This window comes from Podarcis gaigeae (genome assembly GCF_964106915.1).
Source record: "Podarcis gaigeae genome assembly, chromosome: 5".
NCBI lineage: Eukaryota > Metazoa > Chordata > Lepidosauria > Squamata > Lacertidae > Podarcis > Podarcis gaigeae.
This window is the reverse complement of record NC_139681.1, coordinates 40,159,637-40,181,466: the sequence shown is the minus strand read 5'-3', so window position 1 is coordinate 40,181,466 and position 21,830 is coordinate 40,159,637. Positions and strand designations below refer to the sequence as shown.

Below are 21,830 nucleotides of genomic sequence, written 5' to 3'. Positions count from 1 at the left end.
ACAGGTGGACTACAAATGTACAGTGATCAATGAAGCAGGGCTGTACGTAAAGCCGAAACAAAAAAGAAAAGTTGTTTCTGATGGACCGTAGTTTATAAATCTTATGTCACAATAAATCTGCTTATTTAAGGTGCCATAATACACTCTATTGTGTTTTGAAGGAAAAATCTATACCAATGAATCTAGATCAACAGCACAATGCGAAAGCACAAGCATACAATCAATATCAGCTATAGCTTAGGCACATAAAGATAGAGGAGGGCAGAGCATTGCTATTTCATGGTGACTAGAATAAGAAATGTAGCCAGAATGAGATTAGGCTAGAAAAGGTTAAAGGTAAAAGTGAAGGACCCCTGGATGGTTCAGTCCAGTCAAAGGTGACTATGGGGATGCAGTGCTCATCTCGCTTTTAGGCCGAGGGAGTCGGTGTTTGTCCACAGACAGCTTTCTGGGTCATGTGGCCAGCATGACTAAACCACTTCTGGGACACCGTGATGAGTGCCAGAGCGCATGGAAATGCCGTTTACCTTCCCGCCACAGCAATACCCATTTATCTACTTGCACTGGCATGCTTTCGAACTGCTAGGTTGGCAGAAGCTGGGACAGAGCAATGGGAGCTCATCCCATCGCAGGAATTCAAACCAGCAACCTTCTGGTCAGCAAGCCCAAGAGGCTCTGTGCTTTAGACCACAGATAAGGAAAGAGGAGCCAAATGGGAACCCACATGTACTGCTGGGTGGCAGAAGATTGGGCAGCGTGCTTTTGTCTGAAACAAGCAGAACAAGAGAAATGTCAAGGAAGTAACAATTTGAACTGTCTTCTGCAGTGTGTTGTTGTTGTTGTTTAATAGTAATGTTAATGTTTTTATTCATAAGTTACCCTGACAGCTTTGGCTGAAGAGCAGCTAATAAATAATGTAAACAAACTAAATAAATAAGCTAGAATTTCACATTCAGGACCAGCTTCGGCTGAATTTTCACTGAGGTGGTTAAAAAACTAAATGTATGGGCAGCAACACTTCAGACTCCCAAGTTGTTGAATGTTCCTTCACACATACACGAATCCCTCACTTAGAAAATTAGCATGTTAATGAGGGAGGTATTAGGCAAGCCTTCTTACTGATAGTCTTCTAAATGGTTTTTTTTTTGTAAAAAAATGGACAGGCATTCAATGGAACATGACTATTAATCTCAGGGTCTGGGTTTGAGCCCCATGTTGGGCAAAAGACTCCTGAATTGCAAGGAGTTGGACTAGAGGAATCTCATGGTCCCTTCCAATTCTACAGTTCTATGAATCTATATGAACACATCTCCCCTTGCTGCATTAAGTGGTATAATCCAGTCTCTAGATTACCAGTGTGTTGTGAATTGGGTGCCTGTCTGCTCCCTCCTGCCCAATGGCAAGATTTCTGGGGAAAACACACCTAATAAATAATGATGTTTCATCAATATTTGCCTCAGAAAGAATCAACAATTTTCTCTCAAGAGCAGAAGAGGGCGCTCTCGGATCAACTGTTGCTATGTAGATGTGGTTTGTTTTCATCTTGGTGTATTACATCCTTGAATGTTTTCTTCTTGCTATGTATTAGATTTAACAAGTTGCCTCCTTTTCATATACTAAATGTTGCAACCTCTCTTTTCAGTCTACATTGTGAGTGAAAGATTTGTTTTGACTGAATTAGTTCTTTAGCTGTGCATTGCTGCCAGAGTCCTGAGGAAAACTGGCTTATTTTATACCCACCAATGAATCTGGCTTTGTCATGATCACAACCAATTTGTGTATTTGCTTTTCACAAAGATTCCTTTGTGCTGTTAAGGGTAGGAAGTGAGCAGCACAAGTGTTGGAGACAAAGAGGGTTTTGAGGGCACAGGCCTCCCTGCCCACAGCAATTAAATTTGCTTTTATGTTTGCACAAGCAACAATAGAAGTTGATTAACATCCATCTAATGATGAAACAGCATAGCATTTTAAAAATAATCCCAGCATAGCAACCTGGAACAAAATCAATATCTGGTATTAAAATACACTGAATCATTAATATTATGTAAAATGATAGCATAGCTAAAGGGGGGATTCATATAGTGGCTGACACTTAATACTAAGGCTAAGCAAATGTTGAAAGTGCTCATTCTGAGTTTTTAATATGCCACAGACTGAAGCTCATCCGCCCATCATTGTTATTGCTTTTGAAAACTTCCATTTTGCTCCAATGTCTTCACCAGCTCCCTGTTGTTCTACAGCCACAAGATGGTGTTTTATATCCTAGAGATTTTTTGGCTTGATCTCTCTCAGAGACCACCTCCTCCCAAGAGCCCTATTACAAATTAGAAGGTCCACCAAGGTAGCCTCTTAAGCAGTGCTTTTTTTCTTTTTTCTTTTTTTTAAAAAAATGTTTCCAGGTACTCTCATTTTTCTACTCATATTAAAATACTTCCCCTCAGTGAGGCCAAACTTAGAGTCACAAAATGTTTAGGGGTATGCATTCCCCTGCATCCCCCCAGGAAAAAGCGCTGCTCTTAAGTATACCACCTTAAAACAAGTACAAGCTAAAACAGCTTACAGAATAATCGTGAGGCTTACCTGTGTGTGCTGACCAGAGTTCTGATGGGAAATGTTGAGCTCTTCCCCTGCTTTATTCACTGACACAGTACTGTAAATATTGTTTCACACACCCCAGTCTCTGAATGTTAAGAGACTTCAGGGTTCCCAGCATATATTTTAAGGATTAGTTGCCTTGAAACTGAGGATTTTGGCATTTCTGTGATGTGTTTGTTCACACGTATATACAGACTGAGCATAAGGCTAAAGGTATATATATGCCTTTGCCTTTGCCAATCCAGTTGTTTTGGACTATAAATCCCATGAGCTCTGCTGGCTGGGGTTGATGGGAGTTGTAGTACAAAACATCTGGAACACACTAGATGCTTAATCACTCCACCAAATCCTGGTCCCTATCAGATTTCTAGGGGACCCACCAAAGCCATGGCTTCTGCCTTTTTCAGACCCCACTTTCAGAGCTTGCCAGTTTATTGCTCTCTTTCACACAGGTAACACCCCCTCCAAACAGGGGAAGGAAAGGAGGAAAAGGCATGTCCTCTGTTTAGTTTATGTGGCAACAAATCACCTGTACTTGACCACCTATTTAGTTAGGCAACAGCCCTCCCTGCTGCACAAACACATTTGTCAGGCTAAGCTTATCAACTTTTATCAGTCTCCTTTCAAAGAGGTGGTGGCAAAAATTGATTTATTCTAAGCCCAATCTCATTTCAATGTACAACATATTAAAATGGCTGCTGTATGGAAAATACACAGGGTTTGTTCATTCCAAACTGGAGATGTCAGCAAAGGTAACAGCTACATGGTGTGGGGGGACAGAGACAACTCAGCTGGGATATAGGTCCAGAAGCAACAACTACAAACGGGAAACAGGAAGCTCTGTCCGTAAGCAACCAAATCTCGCTCTGAACCCCAAGTCCTCAGCTGTTCCTCCATAATTATTACATAATTATTCCTCCATGACATTCCTGGCTTTTTCCATCCACAAATACACTGATCAAATGTCCAGCCAATGGCTGTGATTCCCATTTCCTAGCCCCTCCCCTAACAAAGCGCTTTTATTCACTGCCTTACTCCTGAGAATAAGGTTCCTTTAAATATATAACTGATGTGGCCAGGCAGCCCATATCCCTAACTTCAGGTATAGTGAGAGAAAGATACTCTGCATATGTTCAACAGCATTTCATTAGCATCCCATATGGAGGCACCGAGAGCTCCACTGCTAATCCTTGACCTTCATTAAGTTCCCAGGAGTTCCTCTGAAATCGTAATGCAACTGAGGTTGTTGTGCTGTTGGCTGCTTAAAATATATTATTGCCCTCTCAGCAATATTTTGCTTGGCCTCCTATTTCTATGGGCAAAGAGTGGCAGAAATCGTAAACATACTCAACATCTTGTCTTCATCAAGATTTTACAGCCACATCATTAACGCTAGGCTTTTCCTGTTTTGCACTCACTGGCATGCTCCGAGCATCTGATATGCCCTTTCTACCCAGAAGCCTCCGCAAGTTTGGCCACCCAGTCATGGGCTGCCTCTTCATTCTATGTCATGCTTTTAAGAATCACACACTTTGGAGTCCTACTGGAACAGCCAGCATGTCTCTTTCCTCTTTGCCAGCTGTTGCTTTGCAGCTGTTGTGCACCATAATCACCCAGATCATCTTTATTCAGCGGAGTCGGACTCCACTCTAGAGACCTTAAGTTTGCTGCAATGTTCCACAGGAATGAGCTAAGAAAACTGGGGAGAGACAAAAACACTATTCAAGTGGCAAACAGTAAACATTGTTAGGACAAGTGTTATACGGCCAAATCAAATTTGTATATGCAATTTAACCTTCAACTTGCACAGCTTCATTTCTCTCCCCAGTGGATGTAAGCATTTTGTTTGCAAGAATATACCAGCGCCAGCCTCTCTCTGCACAATCCTTGAGAAGTGCTTTTTTTGCCTGGTTGGAAAGTTTCCTTGAATTGTGATTATGCCCTTTTCTTTATTTTCTTTTTCTTTTGCTTAATTGGCTGGAGAGGTTTAGAAATATGACTAAATCTGACTTTAGAATTAAAGACTCCCATGAACCCAATGAGGAAGATGTCTGTTGCATGTCTCTGCATGATGCATTGTCGTGAATGTGTCAAATTTCTCGATATGAATTGCAAAGGGGAATTTTCCTTTCAAGATGTGGAAATCAAAAGGTTTGCAAGCCCTTATTAGTGACCATTGAACAACTTAATCCAGTGCTACCTACTCTGAATGATGGTGGGCGATTACTTCCAGCCCTGCTACCTTAGATCTTTTCGATGGGAGAAAGAGTCTGGAGATGCCAGTGCTAAAACCAGGCACATCTGTGCTTGCAGGCGACAACCCTGATCAGAACTGCAGCTTGGAATGTCTTCCTGGCTGTGAGGTATTCTCAGGCTCAGGAGTAACCCAGTGTGCTGGTCCCAGGGGGGGTTACCATGCAGCGAGGTCCGTGCCCAGTGCGGGATCAAGGGTGTGGTGCGTAGGCTGTCCATCAAGGCAGAAGCAGGGTCCAAGGCAAGGAGTCGGGCAAGGTCAGGAAATCTGGCAGAAGAGCAGGACAGGGTGCTGACAGGAACAGGTTACCAACAATGTTGCTCCCGCAACGTGGGACTGGGGCAGACTGGCTTTTAACTGCCCCGAGGCATAGGGCGGCCCCGGTCCACAGGTGACTCTCCTCTCCTGGCCTGGAGGCGAGCACTCCTCCTACAGGAACTTAGTTCCCTCCGCCTCTCTGCCCTGAGCCTCTGCAGCTCAGGAGAGGCTGCAGGGTTACCGGACCCAGAGGCAACCTCCACCTCCCCTGACAGGGCTGAGAGTGGAGCACCTGCAATGGGTCCTCCATCACCTCAGGGGCCAGAGCAGACTCAGCTGGTGCCTGCACCTGAGGATCCAGCTCAGGTGAGGACCCTTCAGGCTCAGGCCCCAGCCCCGGCTCAGCTGGTTGTGGAGGCGGGGACTCCTGTGCAGGCTGGGATTCCTCAGGTTCAGCCTCTGAGTCCGGATCCCAGGCCATCACACCCAGCAAATGGGGCCTCCTAGACAAGGGGGTAGCAACGTAGCTAGCCACTCGGGTGCCGGGTACGGTGCGTGCATCCTGCAGCCAGGGGTGGGGCTAGCTGCTCCTGGGGGCGGAGCATGCTGTGTGGAGCCTCTCTGCCGCCTCTCCCTGAGCTGTAGGGTGGCCGAGGGAGAGGTGGAGGGCAGACACAAGTCCCACACTGCCATTTCAGGCAGTGCAGAGCCTGCAGGTGCTCAAGTCACCACGCCACTCCCAGGAGAGACACGTGGCTCAGGCACATTGCAGGCCCCGTGGTGTGGTCTCCAGTGCCAGCCATGTTTCATTATGTTTGTTGATTGAACTAAAACGTTTTGTGAGCCCAATGTTTAATTTTTTTAAAAAACCCTCATATTTTTGTCAATTTGTCACCCCCCTCGGTGACGACACCTGGGGCATACCGCACCCCCAACCCTCTTCCTTTGCCCCTGCAAGGAGCTCCCTCCTCTTTAAGCTAGGACCTTGCATTGGTAATAAGGTCTTCCTGGTTCTAGTGTGGCCCTCAGGGCTGACTCCTGGCCTTGAATCAGCCTTTATAGAGACCAGGGACTGAGCTGAACTGATATATATGTGACAAGTGTGCTCTACCAGCCATGGAATATGTTCCTCCCCAAATGTATGCTTGGTCTGGTCTCTGAGTACATCATTCATTGTTTCCCAGCGTTACCTTGGAAATCCAGCCAGCCTAGTTTCTCAAAGGATTATAATAATTTTAGTCATCATATCTATTGTGTTATGCCTCGAAGAAATCTGGCAGAAGCATAATGAGAAGCCCGCAAAATGCCATTTATGTGCTGCCATTTTCTAATTAATAGAGAAGCTGCAATGTTGCCTTAGGAAGAAACACAGCATCAGAGGTGAAGTGAATGAATTTTCCTGTAACAATTCTTCACAGATTAGTGAGTAAAAATAGCCAAATGAAGGAGGCTAGCTATAATTGGCTGTTTGTTATGCTTCCTTTATTATGGCTTTGCTAGAGGTTTAAACAGCCCTTATCTAAGTTAACAGTTTTAATTTTTGCCCATTCACTAAACTCTGTGTGTATTTTGGTTAGGTTTTTGTAATTATGTGATACAGTAATTCTTTATTCAATATTCACACTGTGGAGGAATAAAATGCACAAGCCATTGTTTAACCCACTTTTTGAATTGTCCCCAATACTGCCAGTTGTGTTCTAAGCTGGCTCATTCCATGCCTTTGACAGCTGCCCATCATGAAGAATCTAAACAGATTTAGGTTTTTCACATCATGGGGATGGTTGCTGGAGTTTGCCTAGAGCCTACATCCTCCACTCTGGCTGCTCTTCTGAAATGTAAGTATGTCTGGGCAGGTTATGATTACTTGGCAGATACTTGGATATTCTTTCCATTTCCAGACTGAGCTCTGGTGTGGAAAATAGGTTCTAGGGTTCAGTTGTTCCTCTGAGGGGAAAAACTACCAATTAACCAGTTTGTCTGCCATGTAGGCCTTCTTGCCTTTCTTTAAAAAAAATCCCAGGTCCAATCCTTGTCATCTCCAGGTAGGGCTGTGGAAGGCTCTTTTCTGAAGCCCAGAAGAACCACTGCCAACTATTGTAGACAATATTGAGCTAGATGCACCAAATGTCTTTCTAGGCATAGAGGAGATTCCTATGATGCATTGCAGAGAATGGTACTAGATAACCCTTGTGGTCCTTTCCAACTCTACAATTCCAAGATCCTGTGAGGTGGTGGAATGCCTCCTTCTAGTAGTATGAAGATTATATTGAAGCAGGGATTCAGGCAATATTTGTTTACTTCTTTACTACAACCCTATGTCCCAGGATGGGGCATCCCAGGATGGGATCTCTGACTACAGAGCTTGAACCTCAGAGAAGGTGATGCATTGTTGGATCCCTTCTCCACACCACTTTGGAATTTTTTGTGGCCCTTGCCGTACCAACATCAGATGGACAGGAGAAAAAGCTTTGATCTGAAGGATCTAATGCATGGGTAGGCAAACTAAGGCCCGGGGGCCGGATCCGGCCCAATCGCCTTCTAAATCTGGCCTGCAGACAGTACGGGAATGTTTTCACATGAGTAGAATGTGTGCTTTCATTTAAAACACCTCTCTGGGTTATTTGTGGGGCATATTTTTTTCAAAATATAGTCCGTCCCCCCCACAAGGTCTGAGGGACAGTGGACCGACCCCCCCCCCGCTGAAAACGTTTGCTGACCCCTGATCTAATGCCTTCCCAGTTGCCCAAACATACCCTCAAACCAGGGAGAAAACCACACCAACCCTGGAACTCGTTAAATTTATTCCTATTTATTTCCTTCCTATTCTTCCCACATTCCTGGAAAAATGTGGAAAAGGACTCCTCCCCCCACCCCACTTCTGCCCTGCAGGTGAAAGCTTGGAAGGATGCTAGATGTGGATGTTGGAACACCTTCGAATCTCTCCCCAGCTTCCTTGGCTTCAGACTACATTCTTATGAATGAATTGTACTCCAGTGTAGTCTAGTCTACTTTCCCTACTTTTGGCTCACCCTTCATCAACACGATCCCACAGTAGTTTCCAACAATGCACAAAACACAATACGACATAAAATACAACCATGAGTAGAAACAGCCCAATTCATAAAACAAACAATTGTGCAAGAGCAGGAGAACAATAAAACTAAAAACTTACTCTTCGTTATTCAAAGTGCCTGGATGAATAATAATATTTTTGCTTGCCGGCAGAAGCTCATCAGAATCTTCTCCAGCTGACCTTCCAGTGGAAGGGCATTCCAGAGTCAGAGAGCCACCACGAAGAAGGCCTTCTCATTCCTCACTGTAAGATTGTGCCTATTAGAGACTAGTGTCTTTTCTCAATGGCACCTGAGTTCTTCTTCTTGTGTTCCTACTAATGGCTGGGGAACTTATTTTTCATAATGTCTGTAATAGTAAAAATGGTAACAAAGTGACTTGTCATCTAGAGCTGGATTTTGAAACACTCCCTCTTCTTTTATTTATACAAGAGATATAACGTAGTTCAGAATATAGTGGCTGTTCCTTATGTTCTCGGGGAGTGTTGTTGAAGATATCAAGAGAATAAGGTTGAACTCACAAAGTTAAGGGAAATGGGGGATGATGTGAAAAGAGAAAAGATTAAAAACTAAAGAACAAGGGAAAACACACCAAAACTTCTGGGGTCAAGAACTTTATTTTATTTATTTATGTTCCAGCTGTTTTATTATGTTTCCCTGGCAGGCATCCCACAGTGCTGAGAATTTGGGGGGAGAAGGTTGACAGAATGATGGTGCAGTGGGGACTTCAGTCTTATTGATTTATACCATTACAGTTGGGTACGTTCCTTGGTTAATGGATCATGCATTTTTAAAATGACATCTTTCCCTCTGAATTTCAATGGTTGGTTTGGGATCGGATACGTTTAAAGGGGAAAAGTGTTTAAGGAACGTCAAAGAGAGTACGCAGGCAAGGAATGAAAACAGCCTACTTTCCCAGTCTGGATAGAATAACTGTACGGCAGTGTTGCCAACCTGGAATCTAACAGTGCTTTTCTGCCAAGTCTGTGAAGCCAAGAAAATACCATTCTAGGCTTCGCAAAGTACTAGGAGAAGTAAAAGAATATTTATTCCTTGGGAATTATCTTTTTCTGTACTGTTTTCATACATTCCCCCACCCCCCATTTAAAATTGGTGGCTGTATATTCTGGATACCTGGTTGACTTTAATGGGTTGTTTAATTTATGTATATTATCATTTTTACACCACCCCCATAGTGGTACTCAAGTTTATATGCTGGTTTAAAACGTACAATAAAATAGTACTAAAATAGGTCCAGACAATCAATTTCACCTGATGCAGCTATGAGAATATGGGTACAGAAACATATGTTCATTTCTAGCTGAAGGAGAAATGGTCACTGCAAACATGCTGGTTTATCATCTGATTATCTACCAGGGCTCTGTTGGCAAAGCCCCAGTCAGAAAACTGGTGAGAGTGCTGACTCAGTGTTTGGACAATTGAGTGTGAGGCGACTAGGAATGGCCCCTTCCCATTCCCATTACTATTACTGAATATCTGACTTGGTCTGTATACATGTTCAGGTAACTAGATTATGTAATTGTGGCGATCACACAGGGTCCCCGGATGTTTGACGGTCTATTGATCCCTGTGCCACCACTGTGTTCGCTTCCCCGCTGCCACCAACTCGTTTCTTTTGGGTACACACTGAGTCCAGACAGTTGTTTATTTTATAAGCATTTAATCATAACAAGTTTATGATTTCAGATAATTTTTCTTGTCAGTTTCTTAACCTTAGTTCCTTTACCGGCCTATACCTTCCTAATACCTTCTGACTGATTATCCCAACTGTTTAACTGACTCCTCTTAACACATTCTCTCACATCAAACTAGCCAAACCCACAGACTTATCCTCCCTCTCTCTTCTCTAACTCTCGACTCCTCGACTCCTCCCCTTGGGTTCCTATTGGATGTCACACACCTAGGAGGGCAAACGCCACAGTAATATTGACATTTATTGAACCCGGGTTTGTACAAACTCAATCTGCTACACCACATTGGGCTTCTCTTTCTGGGTAGAGTCATGAACTGTATTGCCCCTCACAATGAACCTGTGGCCTGGTTTCAAAACGCAGTTATTTCTGTTTAGGAGCAAACAAACCTTTACTGTGAAAGGACACTGACACTTACTGCCCAGAATATAATCCTGAACACACACACACACACACACACACACACACACACACCTCAACCACCCCTCTTGCCGCCACCAAAGATTTACATGCCTGGTCCATTTTGAATTTACTTCCCTAATGCACCATTTAACACAAAGTGTACCCACGGGAAACTTCCCCAACCTTCTCTTTATTGCTTTTTAATTCCTTCTGTGCACAAATGCATAGATCATGATACTGAGCGAACCGTTGCAGGCGTCCAACTGGTTCAGAAACACTTCCCCTGTGTCTTTCTTTTAACTGGCTTTATTTCTAGCCAAAGAGATATTAGTCAACTTACTTACATCCTGAAATGATTTCTCTTCCTTCCCTCTGTGCTAAAAAAATAAAATAACATAATGATTTATAGTATTCTTACTGTAGAACACCCCATAGCACGGTCTTCTTCTAAAGAAATGATGTGCTTGTCTTCAAAGGGTAATTTGCTTGGGAAATTAAGACTGGTGTGTGTGTGTGTGTGTATTTTTCTAGTGCTGTTGATGGACGTTGGGCATCTCACACTCGGGTTAGCTATGCATGCCTAACTGATGCCAGTGCATCAGTTTTCCAGCAGTTAGAGAAGCATATGCTGCTTTTCTCTTGCTATACCAATTCCATCCTTAAATACGTTCAGACTAGCAGGTTTCTCAAGGATGCAACACTTCAATTAACTTGTTGGGAGCAAGCTTATGGGATTTCCAAATGCTGAGCAATAATGCAGTGACATTTGCAGCAGGGCTGGGACATCCCAAACAGCCTGCTTTAAATGGTTATGGAGGCATGTTTCAAAAACATTACTCCCATGGCACCATGTTGTACAGAACATGTGCAGGCTTAATAAATTGGTGGGTGTTTCTGGGCTTAAGAGCAAATATTTAATCGCAGTCTGTTCTAGCACTCTGTGATTCTGTATGGGCTGATAAGGGAGCATAGGCACGTCGCTTTTTACAGTTCTGAGTAATCTGTCGCTCTGAATGACACCTCTTGTAACATCAATGTTGCACAGTTCGTTGTCTCATTAGCTGGCAGTGGTCTACAGGTGGAGTCCTAGCCATAATTTTGTTGCCATGCTCTATTGTGCATAATCAATTCTTTCACAGCCTTTTGATGAGCATCATTGGTTCCTCTAAAAGTGAAAGAAACAGAACCAAATAAACGACTGTCTTAATATTGGCTGACAGCAGGTCTGAGATATGATGAGTCAACTACACTCAGAACTTTAGGCATATTATGTATGGGTTCTGTACAGAACGTCATAGCCACCCACCTATTGACTCATCACAGGAAGATCATTGGTCCATGCTAGGACTGAATGTATATAAAATGTCAACAGATATCATGCAGACCTCATAAAAAACAAAGGATTAAATCCTAATTTATGATAAGGAAGTTAATGGAAGGGAAGTTTCCTGTCCCTTTCTCTACTTCCTGCAGCTACCTGAGGCCCTCACCAAAAGCGTCTCTAAAAGACAGTGGACCTTCTCAACAATGTGGGATGTGTCAGGGAGGGGTGGGGGGCTGTTAGGGGCATGGGCTGTTGCATAAAATCATACTTGAATCCTAAGAAAGTTCATGTGAAGAAGAAATCCCATCCCACCCACAGCAGCCTACCATCCCCATTCCAACATGCTTAGGATAGCCCTTCAAACTCTTGAAGGATACCTTTCAGGAAGACAGAGGGAGGAGGAAGCAGGAAACATCTCTTCTCATTTTGGACAAACTGTGGTCCAAAGAGACCAGGATCACAGCCTTGAATCTGGTGCACGAGGATGACAGGGAGCCAGCCAGCAATGAATCACGTGGTGTAAGTGAAGTGGACTAACTCTTTACTAGTAGAAACAAAACCTGCTCAGGGGGGCCAGGCGTAGTGAGCACAGCAGCTCTTCTCAGTAGGTCTTGCCCCTATGAGGCAGCTGTGGAGGCTGAAGATCTTCACCTCCCACAGCTGCCTAAATCTCCTCCTCCCCTGGGTTCCTCCCAAGCAATCTGAGACTGTGTCTGCGTGCCTGTCTTTGCTCCTACCTCTTCATGTCCTGGGAGACCAGTGGGGAGCGGAGCTTGTCACAGCAGGAAGGGAAAACACCCAGGCTTTTTCACCAGCCTGACACATCTCTGCCTCTTGGCTTCCCTCCTCTCCTACTTCCACCTCTGATTCTGATTCTGGACTACTCTCCACCACAGGCTCTGCCTGCTCACTAAACCCTGTTACCTCTTTGGTTTCTGACACTTCCTTCTCCTAGGCTTCTCCCTCTGACCATTCATCATTGTACCACCACCAATCCCTTGGGCTCTGAGCCTTCATCCTTTGGGGGTTCCCCAGCTGGTGCCTCCCACCATTCCTCTGGGTCCATGAGAGAGGAGCAGCAGTGTGTTATCAGCTAAACACTCATTCCCAGTTTAATAAAATATAGTGTATTAATCCTGCACTGTTCTGTATGAACCAGCCATGTGAGCATTAGGCAGCCTCCTCAAGCATCTTGCAGCTTTTAATCTCAACAGAGCATGAACACACACACACAAGAGAAATGGCAACCCGAGAAACAGTTACAGATACTTTGGCCTTTTAAAACATTCACTCACATTGGCACTTGTTTCTTTTAATTACTGAAGGTAGAGTGGTAGCATTGGAAGGCCACTGACCTGAATCTAACATCCCATTGAACTTCAATGTATTGTTAAGGATGTTCAAATTTGTAGAGCTTCAGTCAGAATTTCCAGGTGTATGTTTGTCCATATATATGTATTCATTTTGGCTTCTTTGTACAAATCATATTTGGTGGTGCTCCCCCCCCCCCCGAGCCAAAGTGTTGGATGGTTTATAACAAATATTACCAAGTGATCCTTTGATATTAAGCTGGCTACACAAATTTTGATCCTTAGGGATATTATATGTTACAAGGCTGCTGTTTCATTTTGATTTTATTGGATTTCTGTAGGAGTTTCTCAAAAGCCTTGAATTATGAATTTATCACTCCAGACTCGCTTTTCATATAGAGAATAATATATATTAAAGTGAAGCAGATGGTCCAGATACGGCTACATCGTGCACTGAGACAAGTACACTAAGGCTTATTTAAAAATGCATGTATTCACAGCAGGAAGGCAGGGAGGAAATAGTTGCTAATTGTTGAATTAATAGTGGCGGCAGGGCAAGGGGGAAGAAGAGACAATAACCTACCCATAATGGAAGTGTAGACCTTTGTGTTTAGTTAACTTCCCTTCTACGCCAACCCTGTGCTTCCCAAAGGGAAGCCAAATATGCAGATCAGACCATTAGAGGCAACAAATATTCAACCTGCGTTCCGTGTGTCTGATCACTAGATGGAGATCTAAGATATGAAATTGTGGGTGTGTAGGGTGGGTTTTTTATTTTTACAGACAATTATTTGGCTTTGTATTTCCATTTGTTTCTATGTCATGGTATTTATTTATAAAGGAGCGTATAGTCTTAAAGTACTGCAGTTTCATTTCTTTTTTTGTTAAGAAGATCAGGTAGATTGGACTGTTCTACATGAATGAACTCACCTTGGTTTGAGATTAATTTTGCACCTAGCTCTAATTACCGTAATTACAGGTATGGTGCCAGAAACTAATCATATTCAGAATGAACTGCAGTCTTTTTACATTAAGAGACATTATAAAATCCTTATGCTCTATTTGTATTTTAATTGCAACAATTATATGCAGTTTTATTCACAGACGGTGTATGGAAACTGAATGATGTATGACACTATAAGGAGGCATTAGAAAGATGATGATTTTTTCAATCAAGTCATGCCTATCTTTTATATGGTATATGAAAGACAAATAATAGAAGGTGGTGGTGGGGCCACAGAACCTAGCTCAATGGTTGAAAATATGCTCACCTCCAGAAGGTTCTGGGTTCAATCCCCAGCATCCTTGTTAAAAAGATCTGGAAGAAGGAGATGGGAAGGGACCTTTCCCCTTAACCCTTAATTGCCACTGTCAGTCAGAGTAGACAATACTGGACTAAATGTGGAAATCTTATGACCAGACATAAGGCAGTTTTCTATCTCTCTGTCTTAAACCAACCTAAAAATTATGATTGAGGATTCACTTTCATTTTGCTTTAATGCAGAGTCCTGTCCTTGAAAATTGTTCAAATGTGTTGTCATGGACAAATGAGGCATTACTGCCCATCGCTGCTTCTGTGCAAGACAAAAGGCTAAAGGAAGATTCAATCAACATAAGTTTATCAAATTGAAGTGGTTTTTATATATATATATAAAAGGTGTTCTCAGATTAGGAAAGAAGTTCCAAAGATGATTGTGTGGATTGCTGCTGTTCCTTAGCTTCATATTGATAACTAATTTGAGTGAGTCACTTACAATGCAATCCTATGTATGTCTGCTTGGAAGCAGTTCTGCTGAGTTCAATGTGAATTACCCCCAGGTGAGTTCCTGTTGCTCAGTCCCTGCTCCTGCCAACCTAGCAGTTCGAAAGCATGAAGTGCAAGTAGATAAATAGGTACCGCTCCGGTGGGAAGATAAACGGCGTTTCCGTGTGCTGCTCTGGTTCGCCAGATGCAGCTTAGTCATGCTGGCCACATGACCCGGAAGCTGTACGCCGGCTCCCTCGGCCAATAAAGTGAGATAAGCGCCGCAACCCCAGAGTCGACCGCGACTGGACCTAATGGTCAGGGGTCCCTTTACCTTTAAGTATGTATCAGCCTTAGACTGATGGTTTGGGGCCTGATTCACAAATTTTATGTGGGCAATTGATGTGTGAAACTTTGTAGCATCAAGCAGTGACTTCCTTGTATAAATTAAGTGGGCTTTTTAAAAAAACAAAAAGAATTCAGAATAACAGCTAGGGGAGGGTCGAGATGTGTTCCACAGGGGTTGTATTTAACGCTTTGCTCCTGCCCCACAGTCCTGATGAAAATTCCCCTCTGAATCACACTCTTAATGTCAGGATGGAACTGGAAAAGTTTGAGTGTGATCACAGCATGCTACGGGTAACAATGCACTGCAGTATTGCAAGCCCATTTTAAAAATATAATGTGTATTTTAAACTACTGTTTCTATTAACACGTGGGCTATTTTTAAGCTGACTTGTCTGTAACTTCTGGCTTTTACTGATAAAATCTATATTAAAACTATGTTCTATGTAAACCGCTTAGAGGGGTCTTGACAATTAAGCGATATACCCTTTTTATTTTTAATTTTTAAATAATAATAAAGGAATGGAAGCTACACAAAGATGAACAGCTCCCAGTGGCTCGCACGCCATGTGCTGTCTAGCAGGCTAATTAGAAGCAGATTGCAGGCAGAGTTTGAAGGGTGGAAGGCAACTGTTGCACAGCCAGAAATACATAATTTTCCCACAGAGTCGTTCACTGCAGCATTCCAGAGCCAGATTTAATTCTACAGTTTCTTAATACCACTATTCACAATTCCCCCTTTTTACTGTTATTATTAAATGAATGCATAGAGGAAAGGTCATGGTTCCTCACAGTGAAAAATGTTGCGGCAGTTGCCACAATTCCTCGGTTGAAACAGTTATTGGGTTACCAACTTTATGTCAGCCACAAGACAGTAGATGCCTCCACTATTCCTCTTGTGCAGAGCTCCACCAACCTTACCTGCATCAGCTGAATGAAGTCAGATGCAACAGCAGAATGTCCTGGTAAAGGTAAAAGGTAAAGGACCCCTGGACGGTTAAGTCCAGTCAAAAGTGACTATGGGGTTGTGGTGCTCATCTTGCTTTCAGGCCGAGGGAGCCGGCGTTTGTCCACTGACAGCATTCCAGGTCATGTAGCCAGCATGACTGAACCACTTCTGGCACAATGGAACACTGTGACAGAAAACAGAGTGCACAGAAACACTTTTTACCTTCCTGCTAGAGCAGTACCTATTTATCTACTTGCACTGGCGTGCTTTTGAACTGCTAGGTTGTCAGGAGCTGGGGCAGAGCAATCACCCCGTTGCAGGGATTTGAATCACTGACCTTCTGATTGGCAAGCCCAAGAGGCTCAGTGGTTTAGACCACAGCACCACTCACGTCCCAGTTATGTCCTGGTCCATAATGATGCTGTAATGTTGGAATACTACAGCTGTGTTAACTTATGCTATGTTAGGCTAGAACCAGACTGCAAGCAATAAGTTACTACCATGTTTCTCATACCTAAAATATAGCCTCTTTTTTTTTTTTTTTTTTGCAAAAGCAAGGAAGCCCCCCACCAAACAACAACAATTATTTCAACCAACGAGGAACATGAAACAAAGATGGAAGGGAAGCATATTCTCAGGGGTCAGGAGAGAATATGCACTCAGCTCAGACAAAAACAATCTTTGCCACTTCTGTGAAGCTAAAACTACATCAGAATGGATATATAATATGGCTGTTGAAGTGCTAATTAGCTTTGCTTGGTAGCTGGCTATGATCTTGCTTGGATCAATCTGACAGGAACAGGAGTGTGCAGCACCAAATTGCTTGAAATCACGTTTTTTTTGTTTTCTTGTCCTTTCAGCATTTACCTCCCCTGTCATGTAGATCTTATGACATGTATTACCAAGAGATGTACAGAAAATTACATGCCTAGACTCTTCTCTATAATGTTTAGTTAATTTGGACACCTGCCCCATTCTACTTTTAAAACACTGTCTAGAATGTTTTCATGGTAATAGCATTTGATGCCATGTACTATTAAATGCAGTTATTATCACAATCTATGACATTCTGGGAACTGCAAAGAATGCTGCTGAGCCATAGTTTCTTATATAGGAACTTCTGGCTGGAATCTCAGAATGGCTGCCATTATTCTACACCTGTGGACTTATACTACACCATGATGAAAAACAAACAATGAAACTGCAAAGCAGTGTTTAGAAAAAGAAATGAAGAACTCCTGCTTACCTGTTAATTCCTCTGAAATATGCAAATAACCCCAAATTCACCACCTGAAAACAGGGTGAGAAATATGGGAAGGTATTTTCACTCAGCTCTACAATTAACCACATATACTGAAAGTATCCTGAGATATTAGGTTGCACATTCATAGCCACTTATCTGGGAGCAAGCCCCATTGAAGAGGTGGGCTTTATTTCTGAAGAGACATATATAGGATCACTGCATTGTTAGGGGACAAGAATCTTATCCACCAGGGAGGGAAACCTCTAGCTTCTACCAGCTTTTGCCACCATGGCCAATAGAGGGAACTGTAGTCCAGCAATAGCTGGAGGTCCACAGGATCTCCATCCCTATTATGTATAGTGGTGGGGATTTAGTGTTTTAATTGGGCTCACAGCCCAATATGTCCTTCTGAACAAAGCAAGACTTTTTACAGCACTGGGAATCACAAAGTGACTGTTCCAATACAAAAGACTGTGGGTTGTTGCCAGAAGGTTGAGTTTTACAATCTCGTAGTCATGATAAAGCTTTCCACAGCTTAATTTAAGGCTTATCCACACTTAAGTTTTCTCTGTACTTTCAAGGCATGGTCTAAGTTTTAAAGCTCCATGTCCAAATACACTTTTTTTTTGGCTCCACGGAATCCACGGAAAACTTGAATTGCCATTTGTTTCACTTCAGCTTTAAAGAGCGAGTTTTAAAGACCTATGCCTAGAAAGAGCAGGGGAATCAGTAAGTGTGCATAAACTCTTAGGCCCAAGGCCCACTGGTTAAGAGCATAGACCAGTGGTTCCCAATTAACTAAGTACTGTGAAACCTCCTACTTTTGAAAATTTTGATATCTCTATGGTAATTTTTGCTATGTGATTGGAGCCACAGACCCCCTGGGTGGGTTATGTGAAACCCCTGGGGTCTGCGGATCACCAATTGGGAACCACTGACATAGACCTTTTCAGTCTTGCAAAAAAGAAAAAAAAGATAGCTGGTGTAGGAAGGATACTTTAGACAGGGATAGAGAACTTGTGGCTCTCAAGGTGTTGCTGGCCTGTCTTTGCCTTCATCTTTGACCATTGGCCATGATGGTTCAGGTTGATAAGAATGAGAGCCCAACAACATCTGAAAAGCAGGGTGGCTATTTTTTTTTTTTTTATGGGACATACAAGGGGTTGCCTGTATTCACATGGAATTTGACCATTTGCCTGCTTTTTCAGATTCCTTATCAGGCAGATTACTATAGAAGAAATACCGTATTTTTTGCTCCACAGGATACACCTTTTCCCTCCTAAAAAGTAAGGGGAAATGTGTGTGCGTCTTATAGAGCGAATGCAGGTGGGAGACTCTGCTCGGCGCTCCCTTTAAAGAGCCACGTGGAGCGTGTGTGCGGCTCTTGGGGGCTTTTCCCCGAGGAGGGAGAAGGGATTGATACACTGCCCTTCTCCCTCCTCGGGGAGAAGGGCAGCCTATCAATCCCTTCTCCCTCCTCGGGGAAAAGCCCCCAAGAGCCGCACACGCACTAGGCACGGCTCTTTAAAGAGCGCGTGGCTCTTGGGGGCTTTTCCATGAGGTGGGGGAAAGGACTGAGGGGCTGCCCTCTGTCCCTTCCCCCACCTCCCAGAAAAGCCACAAAAGCTGCTGCCAGGCTCTGCTCAGCGCTTCCTTGTAGGGGCTCCTTTTCGTCCCTCCTCCCGCTTTGCTGGGAAGCCAGCCGAAGAGTCGCTGAACAGCTATCGCTCTTGCTCTGCTGGCTTCTTAGCAAAGCAGGAGGAGGGACGGAACAGTTTAAAGCAAAAAAAGCGAGAGCCGCTTACATGCTCTGCGCAAAAATTTTTTTTCTTGCTTTCCCCCTCTAAAAACTAGGTGCGTCTTATGGAGTGAAAAATACGATATCTCCACTTCATAGGATGAGAAAGAGAAACAGCTCACCAAGAGGTTACACTGTTAAACAAGCACCAACTCTGCTTGCTCAGCTTCCGATTAGTTTGCACTCTATAATTTTCCACTTCCAGATTTGTGTTCAAAACAGAAGCCGTGGCATTACTTTCCTGAATGATACCTGGCATTCCAAATGAAAAGACCCATTCCCATTTATACAGTAATGATGTGGCTATATTTGGCATTTTGCAGGGATAACTTAACGAGGTGCGGCTTGACAAGCATCTACATCGTATGATATGTTTAATTGCAGTCTCCAAAACTTTTCAAGGGAAAAGGCAGCTGTCTCTGTCGGGTAACAGAGATGTCAAATGAAAGAGAGACGGATCATGAAAGGCAGTTTATTAATATGTGTTTCTGTGTCTGACACTTTCATTAAGCTTTGGGCCAAGTCCCTTGACTGCACTCCTGATGAAAAATTGCATCCTGCTTTGTGACTTTCAAAATCTCAGGTGCAGATGTGCCAGCCCCATTCCTAAGCAAAACTTTACAAAAAGTTATTTGTTCAAAGAATAAAAATCTGTTTGGATTTATTAGGAAAGATAAGGTTGCGCTTGACAGCAGGTAAAGGGTACACAATGAATCATGGAAATACCCCATAGAGAGTTTCATACCCCTTATTATTATACTGCTTCATTAGAGATTTTAAGCTTGCCTAATCCCAAAGCAAGGAACACTACAATTAAAATATATATAAAATGTCAAGCAAATAAAACAAAGCAAGTATGAAGGCACCACATCGCCTGGTTAACAAAAGCCAGACTATTTAAATAACAATAATCTTGTTGTGCTTCCCAAATCCATGAAGCGTTAAGCGTACATAGGAAGAGACTTCAACAACAGACTCAGATAAAATTCTTCCATCCATTCCTACGAGAACAGGGATGGGGGACCTTCAGCCCATGGGCCTAATCTGGCCCATGAGCCTGTTTCAGCCAAATCATGCCCACCTGCAGGTACAGGTGGGGCTTGGTCGACTGGCAGTGCCTGCAAAGCCCCTTGCGCAGCACTTATCCTGAAACCAGCTGCTTGTTGGGCAATTGGGGCACGGCACAAAGTGCTTAGCAAGCCCAAACAAAGGACTTACAAAGCCCCTTGTGCAGAACTTGAAAAACACCACAAGGTCCTTTCCAGTTTCCAGTTTCCTTTCCAGACCCCTTTGATTGGTGCTGAGAGCACATCTTCCAAAGAATTTTGACATGTGCCAATCACTTGGCATCATTATGGAGTCAGCTGGTTGACAGGTAGATGGTTCAACCTACCTGTCGAAGTTGATTGGTGGCAGGTGGAGGAGACAAAGAACTGGCCTCCTGGGCTAGGAAGATTCCCCATCTTTACCCTAGGTTAGAAGATGGGCTCTCTCACATTCTTCATCAGTCTAATACAGACCTCATAAGCCTCCAGGTTAGAATAATATATAAAGCCTGAGTTGGTTACTGGTACCATCACTCACCTTGCTGGCTAGACAAAGGAGGAGATAGTATCTAGTGTGTAGTCACAACTGCAGCTTTCTAGAAGGTCCTGAGTGGTCTCCCACAGAAAGAATTCATGATGGTGAAAGGGAGAAATTAATGCTGGAGTAAGTAGGGGGATAACAGAAACATCTGGGTATAAAAGACAAGAGCCAGAAGGCACTGAGGGAGACAGCGGAGTAGAAAGAAAGAAAGCATGTCTGGCTGCAACATGGTTGAATCCTGCTGCAAGGCAGGGTCATACTCCCTGTAGCTGGAATGACAGGGCATCTGATAGGTAATGGCTGTATCGCTGGAGAAAGAGGGCCATATCTGATCTTAGTAGTCGGAGCAGTCCCACTAAAATTTAGAAACATGAATACCTTAGGTCTACGATACAGCCCAGATGGGAGTTTTCATTTCAGAGAATCGGAGGCATTCTAGAGGAAGGATCATTGGGTGTGGTGCAAATGCTTGTCCTGCTTTTTCCTTTTGGGAAACAGGTTTGACAGGGATTTTGCATTGTTTCAAAAATCTGTCAAATGTGTTTGACAAGAGGTGACAGCAGGACAAAAGAAATAGGAATGCATGTCATGGGAAAAAGTTCTCTCTCAAACCACTCCATTTTCTTTTTAAAAATTGTGTCCAGCCCAGGTTTTCACATCTAAATGATTCTCTTTTACCAAACCATGACAGTTTCCAATCCCTGCTGGAAAAGGAACCCCAAATCAGAAAATGAAGAGGACGTTTTAACCCAGCACATGCCTGTGTGACATCGTATCCAGCTCTTGCCAGGATTACATTCATCGCGTTTCCGGAGCATGATTATTTGCTGAAAAGACGTTATCAGCTTTCCAAGTCATGCTTGGCCTTTTCCCAGCAGAAATCCCATGTATAAGCATGAGAGTATAGCTATAAGTCTGAGAAATAAAATGCTGAGTGATTGAAGAAAGCAGAAGCGTAAGTAGTAAACAATTTCACCGAGCATCTTCATAAGCAAAGGGAAGAGATTAAAATGTAACGATGAAAATGGACCCCTCCACACCCCACAGTCACAATTATGGTTAGGATTATTAAGGCAGCAATGCAAACCACAAATATCTGGATAGGCTTCAATGAAATAACGGAATAAGCATGTGCATTACTTAATTAGGACACAGTTGCCAGAGCCTTTTTATTGATTTACATTTAATATTTAAATTAATATGCATCCTTGCTACCACCAGCCAAAGGCATTTCTCTC

The 21,830-nt window shown here is 43.2% G+C and overlaps 1 long non-coding RNA gene across 1 annotated transcript; it reads left to right on the top strand.

The window, feature by feature from the left end:
* The first annotated feature begins 20,391 nt into the window (after window positions 1-20,391).
* Window positions 20,392-21,539, top strand: LOC310844251. Its single transcript, XR_014564027.1, has 2 exons — window positions 20,392-20,540; window positions 21,284-21,539. It is a non-coding gene; the product is annotated as an uncharacterized lncRNA (long non-coding RNA).
* The last annotated feature ends 291 nt before the right edge of the window (window positions 21,540-21,830 follow it).